This window comes from Pongo abelii, chromosome 1, assembly GCF_028885655.2.
Source record: "Pongo abelii isolate AG06213 chromosome 1, NHGRI_mPonAbe1-v2.0_pri, whole genome shotgun sequence".
In the NCBI taxonomy this organism is placed as follows: Eukaryota; Metazoa; Chordata; class Mammalia; order Primates; family Hominidae; genus Pongo; species Pongo abelii.
In genome coordinates, this window is record NC_071985.2 from 130,963,334 (window position 1) to 130,979,987 (window position 16,654).

At 33.5% G+C, this 16,654-nt stretch overlaps 1 protein-coding gene and 1 pseudogene across 1 annotated transcript in view; one reads left to right on the plus strand and one right to left on the minus strand.

The window, feature by feature from the left end:
* Positions 1-16,654, plus strand: part of OLFM3 (olfactomedin 3) — a 192,884-nt gene that overhangs the window by 91,473 nt on the left and 84,757 nt on the right. The gene's annotated exons all lie outside the window — the stretch shown is intronic.
* On the minus strand, positions 12,996-13,759 carry LOC112130343 (dnaJ homolog subfamily A member 1-like; annotated as a pseudogene).

Sequence of the window (16,654 nt, forward strand, 5' to 3'; positions counted from 1 at the left end):
TTTGTCTTGTAGCTCAATTTTAATCCTTTTTTATTGTCACAGAGAACAGTTAGAAAATTAAACATTTTAATTTCAAAATTAAGTGCTTTTGAAAAATACGAAATGTAAATACCACAAATAATGGTTGATTATCCTAATCAAAGACTTCTCCTAGCTTAGTTTGAGAGTAACATATACATATGTATGCATGCATGTTTGTGTATGTGTGCATATATGTATTCATATGTATCATATTTGAAATGCTTGTATGTGAATGATTCATACATGTATGTATAAAATCTGGTCACTGATGGTGATAGTCAACTGAATGAGTCTAGCTGTCAGATTTCCAGAAGATTGTAGTAGTTTTCCATTTCATTTTAGTTTTTGTCAAGACTGTGTAATCTTCATCTACAGACTGCCATTGCTTAGGATAAAAGAGTGATACTTGCTCTACATTTGTGGGCACTGGAAAATCTTGGGTTCTTCCATGGTTTTATTGTTTTGTTTTCAAATATGACAGAACTTACTTATAATTATGAGAAGATTATTAAGCTAAAATCAAAGGAACTTAAGTCCTTGACCATTTATCTTTCTAACCATGGAAATCAGTTTAACTTCATTGGGCCATAGTTTTCTTACATGTACAATGAGGGCATTAAAATAAATTATTTCTAAGATAATCTCTTTGGTAACATAAAAGATATGAAATAGAATATGAGAATACTTAAGAGGCAATGCACAGTTGAAAATATTGAGACATACCATTTTTATTCAGATATTTGAATTTTCTCACCATGTGTAGGCATAAAATTAAACAAGTCTGTGTCATTTGTAAATAGATGTTTGTTCTAATTCAATAATTTAGCAATGATATAAGAAATCAGAGTAAAATATCATCAAACATTAAAAAAAACTGGAGTTATAAAAGGCATTTCTCCAAGACTCTAGACTCTGGTTTCTATGGAATTGATTTATTAGTCAAGGAAACATCTTCAATTTGTGGAGAAAAAGATAGCTATTTCTCTCCTGGTTCCTCAAAAAGAAATCATTCAGAATTCAGCCCTATTACAGCTTTTCTTAAAAAAGGGAAGAGATGTGAGAAAATGAGTTTTCCCTCATCTTCACTGGTTACTAGTGATTTAACCAGATAGTAAACAGAAAAGAAGCCCATACAAAGTTAATACAATAAGAGTAGATCATTTCCTGGTTGCATTGCTCAGAATTGTGGTTCTCTGCTTCAAGTCAGAGGCAGATTCTTTTGGGTTTTGTGTTATTCTTTCAACTTTAAAGGTAAATTTGGGCCAATCGGTGTGTGTTTTCATAGATCCTTGCTGCTGCCAGTAGCTCTGCCTTGAAAACACTGACTGTAGCTGTGATTTCGGGCATTAATGACCAATCACAGTTCTGAAAGCCAGTGTTCACAATGTTTAAAGCGCCTTCCCCTTGTGATGTCATCTCAATTTCGGAAGCTTTATTTATTCCCTGGAAACAGGCTGTTAGCTTGATGAGCACTCCCCACTGAGAAATTTACTTTACAACTTCCTTAAATTTACAGTGGAACCCTTACAGAGCAAATTGTAGGCTTTCTCCAAGAAGTAAATAGATCTAAAGTAGAACAACTCTTTTGGCAATATAGCACCAGGATGAGTTAACAGTTTCTCACACCCAGTCTGGATACAGAGTATTAAATTACATTTGGCCTGACTCCATCATTGAGTGTATCTTAAGTGATATTTTTATTCAATAGCTACTTTTAATGAGATTTTGATGTTTCAGGAAGTTTCATTGAGTCAATTGCAATCCAATGAATGTTTCCGTGTCTTCACATTACTCTCACTGTTTCAAAACTGGGGGAGGTGTTTTCTTGCACAGTTACATTAGAGTTTTGCAATATGGAAAGAGGCATGGTATTGACTGTCCAAGAATGTACACAGAAGTAAGAGTAGCTGATTGAAGGCTTACTAATGAAAAACAAAAACTCAAAAATATACAAAATATATGTTCTGATGAGTACATATCTATCAAATCCTTTGTTGCCACAACCTCACTACCAAAACCTTCTTTCAGAAATTTTGGAAAGGTTCATTTTATCTTACCCTAGAGCAATAATTTTTGACAAATAACTCCTCAGGCCTTACCACTTTCTACCTTCTATTGCGCCCAAAGGTTACAAGTTTTGTCTGTCTACCACATGCCAAAAGGGAGTTATCTGAGACATTAGCTGGGCATTGGTTTTGTTGTGATTGTGGGGAGTAGAGGTAAACAGGTGGGAGGAGAATTCATCTCAGCATTTTATGTTTTCTGGATGGCTGATTTTCATAATTGTAAGAGCTATTCTCAGTGATAGGGAGAAAGTTACTTGCCTTGATTTGTTTGCCATCAGTTTTCACCTTCCAGGAAGAAAATCTCTTTGGAAAACAGTCATTTGTCATCATTGAATTGTATTGCTGGCCACCAGCTTTTTGCAATTCTGTTCACAGCTTTGTGTATTGCAGTTTTCATGTATTTATCAACCACTTATTCAAGTGTTCAAACAGATTTAGCTTCCCTCCACATATTAAAGGATAAACAATATATTCCAAGTTACTTAAAAGTTAGATATTGACAAACTCATTCTCATCCACTCTTTCCGTAGAATTATGGACCATGTGTCAGGCTAGCACTAGCAGCTGCATCTTCAGAAATGAAAAATGGAACTTCTCTCTCTTCCTCCACCCTACTAAATGTTACAAATAACTTCTGACTCGTTCCTAAAATAAAGTCAAGATATTTTTTCCTCCTGCCTGACATGATTAGTTTTGGAGTTCTGTTCCAATTTACCCTGACCATATCCTCTCCCATCTTCAATCATTCAAGAACATTTTCTTTTAACTTCTTGCATTTATTTTTTGATGATCTTAAACAGTTTCTTCAAGAAAGTGCGTTATTGTGGGCTATTCAATATAAAGAACTATAACTTGGCAAACTATAATGATGACTGAGTCAACAAAAAATTCCCCACAATTGCCCATATTCTCTAGTAAATAATAGTTGTTATAGAAAAGGCAAGGTTTGAAAAAGTTTGGTTTTGTTGAAATAAAGGGATACTTTGTTCCTGTATCCAAAGCCCTCTGAATAAAAAAGTAATAAAAATTACTTTGTTAATAAATGTAGAGGTGTCCAGTATCATATTAATAAATCAAACACAATCATATTTCCTTATTGTAATCAGTCATTTAAAAATAATAACTAAAAATAATGTATTGCCATGTATAAGTATTATAATGGTAAAAAAATCTTTTTATCTGCTTAAAATATCACAATCTTTTGTTTCAGTTTTTCAGATATCAAATTTCCTTAAGAAGGACGTGCATTGAAATATATAAAACTGTATTTTTACAAAATGGTTTCAAGGATTGTTTTTCTTTGATAGGACATGCAAGAAGCATAGATTTTAGCAGAATCTGTAAACAAGCAGTTCTTAAGTGTCACTAATCATAAAGTATAAAATAGCAAAAGCAATAAAAACTATATAGCATACAACCTTACTAAAGTCAATATTATAAGCCTTACAAACTCAACAGTTAACATCATGCACGGACTAAAATTTCTGCCCATCTGTGGCTTCGGTTCCTTAGCTCCATGATTGCAGCAACCCCAATTTCCACTCATTTTCCTTGGTATTAAATCTTTCTGTCAGGCAGAACTATGTCTAATTAACCTTTGAATATCCTGAGCTTATCCTAGTGGCATCAGTTTGACATATAAATACTTTTGAAAGAATTAAACTCCTCTCTTAACACAGTTCTTCATTCTCTTCTACCTAACAATTGTCTTTTGTTCTTGTGTTGCCCAGGCCCTTGCTTATGCCCTGTGCTTTCAATTAGCCACTCTCTTTGGGCTCCCCTTCTGTTCCATTCAGACTGGACTCCAGTGTCAGTCATTTAAAACATATGACAACTCTCACCTTGAAATTTTCTTTTCCCTGCCCTTCTATAATGCTTGTTTCCAAGTCATGAAATTATCTACTATCTTTGTTGTCAAATTCTGGAAGTACTCACAAAACCACACTAAATACAACACATTAGAAAGCCAAGCTGTCAAGTGGATTTCCACTGCTGCTGGAAAATCCCTTTTATCCTTCATGCAGTGGTGATTCTTCATATTTCAATCCACTCACCCAGCAAGGTGGTCAAGAGTATGGGCTTGGGAGCCAGTCTTAGTTTGATTCACAGATATAACTCTCACAGACAGCCTTGGACAAGTTATATTCTCTAATGATACAATTTCCTGCATTTAAAATGGAGGTATTTATAGTACATACTCCATGGAGCTGTTGGAAAGATTAAATGAGATAGTACACGTACGCTGTTAAGCACAGTTCCTGGAAAATAGTAACCCCTAAACAAACAGTAGCTGTTTTTAAATTGATTACTGCAGTTAGAACCAACCAAGTGGTGTTTGTTTAACATATCAATTATTTCTAGAACTTCCACTTCTTTTCTTTGTATACCTGACTGAGACCATCTTTCTTACAAACATTTCTCTTTTAATGTGTACTTTTGGTCCCTTGACTATTCTAAATTTCCTAGTTCCTCTTAGTTTCATTTCCATCTTTAATGTCTCCCTCTCTACTACTTAGTTCCTTCCCTTTTGGGTGGCAAACATGCTCAATTTCTTCATTTCCTCTCTGTGATGCTACTATTCCAAGCTTCCACACCATCTGTCCCCCTGTTTTGCTGCCAAACTTATGGAAATAGATCATATCTTGATGTCACCACTTTCTCAGAAGTACTTACTTCTCAAATTTAACCATTATAATCAGGATTCAGTGTGGACTTATTCTATCGAGTAGATCTTTTGAATTTCATTTTGAAATTATTCTCTCTTAACTATGGTTGGCCTTCACCAACCATGCCCTCTTTCTTGCACTCCCTCCCCATTTGGCTTCCATGTCATACAGTCATCATTTACTTCTCTTTTTTTCATAGCTATTTGGAAATTTATTCCTTTTCTATTTCTAATTCTATTCCCCTTCCTCCTTTCACCTTTCAATAGTAATATCTCTCATCAGAGACAAGTTCTATTTTTAACCCTGTTGCTCTCTAAAAATTTCATTCATTCTGAAGTTTTTTTTATCTCATCTCTACACAGATGATTCTTGAATATGAAATTCTAATTATGACCTCACTTCTGAATTTGTAGCTCAAAATTTAAATTGAATGTTTTACCTCTCCACTTTGATTTACCTATAGCATTTAAATCAAATCAGAAAATATCAATTTATTATACCTATTACTTTTCCACTGACTCTCCTGTTTCTGTTGAAGTACCACTGTTCTCCCAGTTGACATTTAGTAGTCATCTTTAACACCATCCTTTGCAATTGCCCCCATAGTCAATTATCTGTCAGGTCTATAAATCACCATATATTTCTCATGTCCACATTCTTCTCCACTCATATTTCCTTTTTTGTAGTTCAGGCTCTTATTAGTCCTTGCTGGACTTTTTCAATAGCCTCCTAGTTGGTATTTCTGCTTCTAATCTACTTCCTTTTCCATTTTACGTTTTGCTGACAGTGTCCCCAGCCATCTTGAAAACTTTCAGACTCATTTAAGTCCCAAATCTTATTCCTGTAGCCTTATTCTCTATATCACCGTTCCAGCTCTAAATCTCTATACCCATATGTAAGGACATTCCATGTTCCATGTACAGTACTCATTGTTTCTCAAATGCTTGTGTCATTTGATTGTCTCCACTGTTTTCTCTCAGGTTTTTGTCTCCATGTGAAATTCTACTTTGTCCTATTTGATTGATAAAATTCTATGTATTTTTCAAGACCCACTCAAATACAATTTTTCTGAAGTCTTCCCTGGTTCTTCCAACAGTATGACAGCTGTTTATTTTGCATGTCCCAAACAATGTAAACTTCTTAGAATATCCCCTGCCGGTCTTAGCCAGTAGTAGTCTTAACCAGTTTGTTAAGTGAGGAAATCTCATTTTTCTTTGTAACTCTCATACTATATAGTAGGCTCTGAGGAACAATAATAAATTATATTATTGAAATTGACCTATTACTAGGAATATGATTAAAGATAAATAGAAAGGTCATAGAGAATCCAAAAATATCATAACCAATTATTGCATTTCACTTTACTTTTGAACAGGTTTAACAATTTATTTAAATATAGGTACCCGCTTCTGAAAGGAATTTCTAAATTTGCAGTAAATCTGTAAAGTTAATATTTTAGGATGTTCTCAAAATAGATGCCATTAACCTTAATCCCCAATCTGCTTTAGCCACCCATTTTCATGTCTTATTCTGGCCTTGCCACCTCAAATATCCTTTACATCTCAATCATAATATCATATCCCAAATTCAACTCAACTCTTTCATCTATTTTTTTTACTTTATTTAGCTTTCCAAACCACTAACTCTACCATTTTTTCTACTTTATCAGCTCCTTCCTAGATTCACTTCTTTCACTATTTAGCTCTGACTCCATGATTTGTCCAGGCCAAACACTTTCTTGCCTTTACACTAAATTAGCTTGTCTCTCTTTATCTCCAATAGCCAATTTTCAAACCACTGAATGCCTTCTCCATGCCAGATCATGAGCTGTCGTATGAGATCAAATATATTTACAGATCGATATCTCTATTGCTTCAGGGAAGCCTTCCCTTTCTCTAATTCCATCTCATTTTAGCTCAGATATTACTTCCTCTGGGAAAACTTCGTTAATCAAACATGCCAAGGGCTTGCAGGCTCATTAACTACCTTTCTTCTATGTTCTCATATGAGTCTATCCATACATTTCATTCATTTCTTCAGAAAAATTTCAGAATATTTTTCAAGTCTGTGTTCATGGACTTGTCTGGATGATTAACCACAGAAATGAACAAAGCAAACAAACTTCCTGCCATTCTAGAATTTGCATTCATTCTAGTGAGAGACATCAAACATATAAATAAACTCATAAGTACTATTAATATAATGTCAGGCTATAATAAGTGATAGGAAAAGTAATCAGGCAGAATAAGGGAATATCCTATAATATTTCAAGTGAAGCTCTTGTAATTTCTTGTGACAATTCAACTTTCACTACCTTACCTAAAATTCTAGGGTCATGATATGACAGAGCAGGATTCCTTAAGAAGTTAAAATTAGAACAAAGACATAACATTACAAGAAGCTAACATTAGAACAAAGAGCTGACATGAAAACAAAGAATGAAGCTAAATAAGTAACTTACGTGTTAAATGTTAAATTGAAAAATATAAATAAATTTTCCAGTTTAAATTATTTATTTACATATTAAACTTATAAATGTATTTATTCATTCCATTTTTACTGAAAATTCAAACCGTTTTGTATTTTTTTACAATTCGAATTATTCTTGCATAAGTATGTTTAGAATTTTTTGTCTTTCTAGTTATTTTTGGGAAGAAATTCCTATAGATTGAATTTATGAGATAAAAGGTATGCAATTCAAATGTCAAATGTTTACCAGCAACTAACGCATGTTAATTGCTATGGTAGGCAATTTCTACACTATCTCCCAAATTCCTTCCTCCTTGTATTTATGTCCTTGTGGAATCCTACCTGCTTGAGTATGGGGGTCCACCTAGTAACTCCCTTATGCAAAAGTGATAAAATTATGCCTTAAATATTAGTTTCGAAGACACTTTTGCTACAGTCTTGCCCCTCCTCTCCCTCTTTCATCTGCTCTTATTCTCCCTTTTGTTTGCCAGGAGGGAAACAAGCTATCATGTTGCGAGCTTCCCTCGGGAGAGGCCTACATAGCAAGAAACTAAAGGCAGCCTCTGGCCAATAGCCAGTGAAAAAAATGACACCTCAGTCCAACAGTCAGTGGGGAACTGAATTCTAGCAATAACCACGTGATTGAGTTTAAAAGCAGATCATCCCCTATTTGAACCTTCAGATATGATCACAACCCCAGTCTTGATTGCAGACTTGTGAGAGACCTTGAGGTAGAGCCACTCAACTTTGCTGTACCCAGATTCCTGGCACAGAAACTGTGAGATAATCAATGTTTGTTGTTTAAAGAAAATAAGTTTTGGCGTACTTTGTTACACAGCAATAAATACTTCATATAATTGCTTTTTTTCTGGGTACTGCATGCCACCTGTATAATGAATGAATGAATTGCTGAATAAGTGAATTAAATACATGTTCAAGATTTTGTACTGCTGTCATACAATTCTGTTTTGTTTGTTTGTTTCTGAGACACAGTCTTGTTCTGTCACTCAGGCTGGAGTGCAGTAGCATGATCTTGGCTCACTGCAGCCTCCGCCTCCCAGACTCAAGTGATTCTCATGCCTCAGCCTCCTGAGTAGCTGGGACTACAGGCACATGTCACGACGCCTGACTAATTTTTGTATTTTTAGTAGAGACAGAGTTTCACCATGTTGGCCAGGCTGGTCTCAAACTCTTGGCCTCAAGTAATCCACCCACCTTGGCCTCTCAAAGTGCTGGAATTACAGGCATGAGCCACCATGCCCAGCCTCAATTCTGTTTTTTATTTTATGGAAAATGCATACTTGCTGATATAAATTAGTTCCCCAAACTGCTCAATATTAAATAGAACCCCTTAAACATGGAGAAGTCAGGTCTGAACACCATTTAGAATGATGTTTAACCACCCACTATACTTTTAAAGTTTTAATACACTTCACGGTAAAGCTGTATGCATTTGGAATCCATCAGAAACCAAATCCTGAATCTGCCACTTACTAGTTATATGATGTTGGGTGAGTTGCTCAACCTTACTACATAACCACAGTTTCCTGATCAGTCAAAAGGAGATTATATTACCCAACTCAGATATTCCACTCAATATTATATTCTATATAATGATTGCTCAAAAATGTTCAGTTTTTTAAACTCATCCTTCTAAAACTGAAAATATGAGATAACTTCTCCAAACCACTTTTTTTCAGTAAGCTATGGATATTTCTATTGTAGGTAAATATTAAGGAAGGATGAATTATTTCTTTTAAAAATTTTTCTTATCCCAATTCAAATAAATAAAATAAATGTCTAGAAGGAAAATAAGATAAAAATTGCCTTCAGACACATGGTACCTCAAGCTAAGAGTCAATCCTCAGTCAAAACATATTAATTGTTTATATGACTTATAAGAAATTTTGGAAAGTTGCCTTAAAAAAAGGAAGATTTTTGTTTGTGATCTTACAAACTGTACTTCAAATAATAATCTTGAAAGTTCTATTTACTCTAGAAATCATGATTTTCCACTTTGCATCACATGAGTTACTTGGATTAAGTTAATCAATATCCTCAGCAATATATTCCAGATTAAATCAAACCTAGATTTATTTCATATTTTAATGTAGAACAATCTTATTTACTTTTCTAAAAGTCAGTAAATCATAGCTGTTGCTAATATTATATTTAAACATTTAGTGTCATGTTTCATAATGTATGGTTCATTACCCACATGAATTCTTGTTATTGCAAACTGATTTTTAAAAAATATGCACTCTAGTACCATTAATTTACACTGTTTTTCACTCTTATGCTCACTTGAGGGCTATACTAGTAACTTCTCAAGAGAGTAAATAGAGATCATTATAATTTGGAATTCACAACCTAAAATTAGGGAGTAGAGTTCACTTAGCATTGCAATTTAGTGTTCTCCTGCCATGTAAAACTTAACCATTTTACAAAGCTCATTGTATACATACACAAATACAAATTGTTGGAATTCTAGTAAGTTTTAGAAATAATATTTTGTTATAAGTACATTCTAATTGCTGTGTTGTGTTAGTAATGGTATCTATTTTAAAATATTTTATAGGCATTTATTTATTTTTAGCATAGAGATAGTGTTAATTTTGAATATGTATAATTCCTGCATAAACATTTGATTTCTTTCAATATTTTTGTTATCACAGATTATTTTTCTACAGGGAGTTGGTACATATGAAACACACACACACCTGCTGTTACAAAATTTGGAGAAATTATCTAGATCAGGATTTCCACATTGGCACTTATGGACATCCTAAGCTCCATGAATACATTCTGGAAGGTTCTATGACAGATTTTAAGTTTCGTGTTCTGTATTTCAAAGATAAGTGAAAAAGGAATTAATCCAATCGTGTTCTGGATCATTTTGTGAGCATCTTTTCTCCTAAGAATTTTGTTGTTTTCAATTACTTGTTGTTTTCTACCGCATTTGTTCTGAGTGAGAGTCAAATGAAGTCAAGGACTGATATAAAACAAAAGTTATGCATCAGTTCAGATGGAAAAAAAGAGATCAGAGAATGGAAATATTGTATGGGTTAAGAGTGTGTAAGCGGGAGGCCGAGGCGGGCGGATCACAAGGTCAGGAGATCGAGACCACGGTGAAACCCCGTCTCTACTAAAAAAAAAAAAAAAAAAAAAAAAAATACAAAAAATTAGCCAGGCGTGGTGGCCGGCGCCTGTAGTCCCAGCTACTCGGGAGGCTGAGGCAGGAGAATGGCGTGAACCCGAGAGGCGGAGTTTGCAGTGAGCCGAGATCGCGCCACTGCACTCCAGCCTGGGTGACAGAGCGAGACTCTGTCTCCAAAAAAAAAAAAAAAAAAGTGTGTAGGCATGCTAAATTGAAAAATAAAAACGTCCTGCACAATTGCAGTAAATATCATGTGCAAATTGTGAGTGCACGAACTGTGTCCACTCTTAGAACGTATCAGCTTACTGCAGTTTTTAGTAACAAGTGCCATGGCAAATGTGCATAATAACTACAATGACTTTCACAGTGATTCAAGGACGACACAACATTCTTAAAATTAAAAGATAAAATCAATAGCAACTGAAAATTAAAAGGTGCTAATACATCTTCATATTATTAAACACAACCTGGTCAGTTTAAATTCAGGAAAGCAGGTGCATTTGCCATGCTAATGTTATTTAAATTGTATTATTTAACTGGAACTTTCTGGCATTTTTGTTACGTAAAGTAAAATGAATAATAAATTTCTTCCTAATCTTTATAAATTATTGTTGCATATCTTTGTACATGTATATTTTATTACATAAATTGATATAAGCAAATAATATGCATACTTTTATTATTATTATTATTATTATTATTATTACCTATGTTTTAAATGGATTATTTGGTAACTCTCGCATGAGAAATCCTGCTCTAGGCTTTAAAACTTTTCAAATAAAAACCAGAGTAAGTAATAAAAGTAATATATTTACCACAAGCATATACATACACATTCATACAAACACTGAAAATTTTGCAAGTTTTTAATTTGCAGTGTAATATAAAAATTATAAAATTCAATCTGATATATTTTATTCTATTCCATTTCAATTATAAATCTGTTCATAGCCCATTAAATTAATTGAACAGCCTAATAGTAGTGAAGCCACACAATTTGTAAACCACTGCTTTGGAGATCTTGCCAAACAGTTCAACAGTCTTCACAGGCTATCTTGACATGGATCAAAGGTCCAAAAATGGGTTAAATAGGAGAAGACTGAAGTTTCAATGGTAGAAAGGAAATTGTTAAAAGCTCTCATTAATGTACAGGATTAATATAAAATTCATGGAAAATGATTAATAAAGCATGGAATTTAGGTATATTTTAATGTAATCAAATGTGTGTGTGTGTGTGTGTGTGTGTGTGTATTCTTGAGCTTCACGAAGGGTAGAGTAGCACCTAAGTCTAAGGTAAAAATGCTAGCTTAAGAGTAATTTTGTCAGAGTGCACTGATATGCATAACTTATCTCTAGCAACAGAGATAAGTGGAGGTTTGGGATTCTAGTAGAGTGGAACAGAAAAAAGACAATGAATTGCAAATAAATAAGCAAATAGAGGAATTTAGTCCAAAACTGTGGTAAAACTGATGGATAAATAAGTACCATTGTGGTTAGAAATAAAGGTTATACAGTGTGTACAAGGGCATAATTACTCTTAGAAAGGGTTTAAAAATAAAGATGTTAAACCTAAGCCCATTTGTCTTATTCAGTCACTCCAATTCCAGCTGGCCTGAAAGTAGGCAGGGTGTTTACATTTATTAGTATTATATTTATTCTCTTTATACAAAGTAAATAGCTCATTACTGGGATCATGTCCCCTGTATCTTGAATGTTGTGAACCAAAGAAATCTCTCAGGTGCTTCCATGCCACAAATAACATGTTTAAGCTCCATGTAGGGAAAATATTTCCAAACATACTAGTGGAAAGCTTAAAGAAGGAACCTGTCCTTTCAATATATATAATTTGTGTTAAAGATGCTTAAAGTTACACAGTTATAGAATGAATAGTTTAAATTACTGAAATACAATTACAGTCTATATTAGTGTTCCCTTTATTGGACTTTGAAACACGTTTAAAATAAACTTTAAGAGGAAAAATTACATATGACATAAAGACAAATAGTAAAATAGGCATTCATTATGCCAAATACTCTATTTCTCTTTCAAACTGGAAATATTAAATGACGTGGTCTGAAAAAGTGTAATTCCCTCTGAGTTTATGTAAAAGAAAATAAATAAAATAAGTAAAAGTCAATCTACTGGAAAACAAAATTATTCTTAGGGTTTAAATTATCTGGATTAAATAGCCTCACTGATTTACTAAATGAGATAATTTATGTATCTACCATTTTATGAATCTCAGTATATATTCAATATCTCAAAAGAGATTGTTTTATAAAATATCAAATAATAATTTGGAATAATCACTTCGGACATCTCACTAATAGAGAACTTTGTATTTCTGGTTCTCTGTGTTATACCTTCTATTAACTTACTCTGGAAACCAAATTTAAAACTATTTGTTGCCAAAGTGGAGAGAGATTTGTTGGCCATGCTCATCCTTGTCAACTTTTAAAAAATTTGTATTTATTCTTCCTTTAATTTTTAAAACACGACTCTAGTTAAATAGTAAAACAAAAACAATAGCAAGTAGTGAGCATATTAGGATTCCAGTCCTTTGCTCATTCACTACTGCACATAAAATGCCAGCAGCGAGTATCATCACTGGTCCCATTAAGAGGTTTGACACTGAACACCTCCGAAATGATGTTTATCATCCTCATGCTTTTCCATTATAATGGTCCCACATTTGCTTCTCCATTGTAGTGGCATCAGCATCATCTTTCCCGATTTGAATCAAAGGCCACAAATTCTACTTGATTCATCTCATCAGTCTCTTCTACTTCTTTACTCTTTTGTAGGAGTTTTTCCAGCAAGGAGTTTGTCAAAAAAGGGAAAGCCATTATGAAGAAAGTTTACCTTAAATTCAATGATTAAGTGACTCTTCATGTGGTCTACAATGAATTGGCCTGCCTTCATTTAACACACACTTGATGGTTCCATGCTTGACAATTTGACCTGGATGAGAGAGGATGACTGTGGTTCAGTTGTCAAGAGTAGATATTGGTTTTCAGAAGCCATGCAATACTACAGCCAGCTGTATATCCATACATATGAAAAGGTCTCCTCTTTGTCAGGTAAAAACAGCATGGTCCTTCTGATCTAATGCAATGATAATATCTCCTGGCTCCAGTCCTGGTTTTTGGTCTCCTTCATCATGAGATGTTATTTTCTGACCATCTTTCATGCTTTTGTCAATATGAATTCCTAGAACCATCTTCTCCCAAAACTATCTTCTTTCTATTGCAGCTTTTACATCTATCTTGAGGACTGATCTGTTCCCCTTGGCCCTGGGTCTCCATGCACACAGCTTGAATTTGCTGAGCCATTCTGGGTTCTATCTGATGAATTCTTATTTGCATTCCAATACCTTGGCAATTATGACAGCACTGTACTGTTCCTCTTTTTTTTTTACCCACCTCTGACTTCACACCTGTCACAAATCACATTATTTTGCAGAGCCTGTTTTCTTGTTGCAGCATCATATAAATCTTCTAAGGTTACTGAGAGCTGGTGTACAACACTTTTACATTTCCTTTTACTCTGCATCCTTCCTACTCTTCAGAAACCAAAAATTGGCTCACAGGTACATGAAAAATCCTTTCACCTGTAAGAGACATCAAAGATTCAGGAACTGAGGTTGATTAGAATGAATAAATGAATGAATGTAAATGTTACCATACAATCTACTTGAAAAAATTCAAATCTTACTTTTCCTGTTACCCTTCACCAAAAATACTAAGAGTAAAAATTATAGCAAAGTATGTATAGAGTTAGCTTTTGTTCCTTGAATAGGTAAAGGTTGAATAGCGAGGACGAACACTTGTTTATAAACACATTCTCTTTTGGAAAGAGCCTGTTTGCCAGCCCCTGTGGATTTCTTTGCTGAGGCTACGATAATGCTTGCAGTAAAGAAGAAAAGAAGAGTTGGGCATCAGCCACAATGGTGGCTAAACTTTGAATTCAATGCAAATTTTTCACCATTTTTAAAGTAGGAGTAGGGAAAATCATGTAGTTTCTTTAATAGCCTTGGACATTAAAATGAAAAGAACAAAGAAAAGGGAGGGAAAGGGTGGCAATGGGAGAGGAGGAAGGAGGAGAAAAGAGAAGCAAACATATTGTAAATCAAATTGTTTAAAGTAATTTTTAAAAATTTGTTGAAGAGTGACCATATTTTTCTACTAAGATTTAATTTTTATAAAAGGAATTAGGAAAAGTGTGTTTGTTAGATACATGCGCAAATCTCAAAGACTGCTCTTCAGTTATTGCTGCTCATAAGCTTCTATAGATGAAGTCTTTGTATAGAAGCTTAAATTTGACTGGCTATCTGCTGGGGTCTCTTATATTCACCAACTTGTTGTTAGAAGGGTTTATGGAGAATACAAAAGCTTTATTATCTCCCCAGCCTGCTCTAGTCATTCTGATACCGAACTGAGACTAGAACCGGTACAATACATCTCTTGCTTGGCACACCTGTATAGTGTAAACAAGAAAAATAAATTGCAGAATCATTTATTATCAAAATTAATAGAGTCTCACACAGGGCAGAGTTTCATCTCATTCTTGTCCAGCAGGGCCATAGAAAATATGAAGCTTGAATTAATAAAGAACTTCAAGCTTTATACAATTAAGTTTACACATTAAAAAATTTAAAATGTTGTCTTCAGTATGCCTAATTCTACAATCCATAGTGTACCTAAAGACGAATATAAGATTTGGGGAGAACTAAGTATTAGGTAAATGCATATCAAATTGGCCATGTTCAACATTTATATCTTTTAAAAATGGCAATTCCATATGGTTCTAACAAACACATAGTGAAATATAACTACCTTTTGTGATTTTCATGGTAAATAATGTCCATGTTAAACCTGAAATTTTAAACATCAGTAATGAATATTAAATGTAGATAGCTTTGCATGTACACATTGGAGATTTGGCCACTAACATTTATTTTCTTTAATAGCTAAGCACCATGCTTGTCTACAAAAAATGAATTGACATTACTGTAGATAATCTAATGCATATAATTGCTAGTCTTTAATGTTTATTACATTATGAAACATTCAGTGGGCTTTTGAACCTAAGTGAAAAAAAAATCCATCAAAAATGAGATACTATACAAGAAAGTGGTCCAAATTTTAAGAAAACAAACGAAACCATGCTTCCTATGAGTAATAGTGATCAGCAGCTCATCAATATTTTTTATTATTCCTCTAGTGCTTACATTTTATTTTTATTGCTTTTATTTTAATATTCATATAGTAATAACTAGCATGTTATTCATATAGCATCTACCTCCCTTATCTGGAATACTTGACAAAGTATACTATTATTTCTTTCAAAACTACTGACCATTTTAAATTTCCTCCTGAATCTCTGCAAAATATTTAAATTGCTGTGCTTAACCCAAGCCACTGTTTATTTTTTATACTAAGTTAATGATTCATGGGATGGATTAACTAGTGCAAATTTAAAATCTCTAGCTAAATCCTTCCAAACTCTGAGGACTGAGTGGAAGAAATATTCTCTTGCACCAAGAACAGTCTACAGGGTGCTGACATTAGTTCAACCAAAATAATTAGAAAGATAAATTTGCTAAATCACTGTGAAAACTAATGTATTACTAATAATGTACTGGAAAAGAGGCTGTTTCGTTAAATTGAATTCCCAGATTATCTAAATATTTGGTTAGGCTATATTGCTTAAGGCATGAAAGACCATGGTATCTGTGGAAAAGTGGAAATATTTGCTGTTTGAAGGCAAATTTTTTTCCAACAGTGTTAATTCATTCTGTTGTCTTCAATTTGCTGAACTATTACCTCTTTTTATTAGTGCTTAAATCTTCCCAAATTATTTCTTGAATTTCATTTTTATAATTATTTAAGCAATGAATCAAGTAATTCTTTTTTCATTGAGTTTTAGAATTCAGGATATTCATTATATTCAGTACCACTTCATGGAGTCGTTTTTGTTTGTTTAATTTTGTTTTATGCATAATGAACTTGGTGAATAAGCATGTGAAATAATTAAGTCTTTTATACAGATATCAGAAACAAAGTTTTAACTTGATTAGAAGGATAATCAACTTATCCCTTTTTAAAGAATTCAAAAAATTCCTGACTCATTGTGATATTTTCGTGTTGGCTGTGATATATTATTTGGGAGAATTAGAAAACCAATGATACTTATTATAAAAATTTCAGAAATTATAGAAAAGTCTAAAAACTAAAATGAAACTAATATCACTCCTAATCCTGGCAAGATTTCAT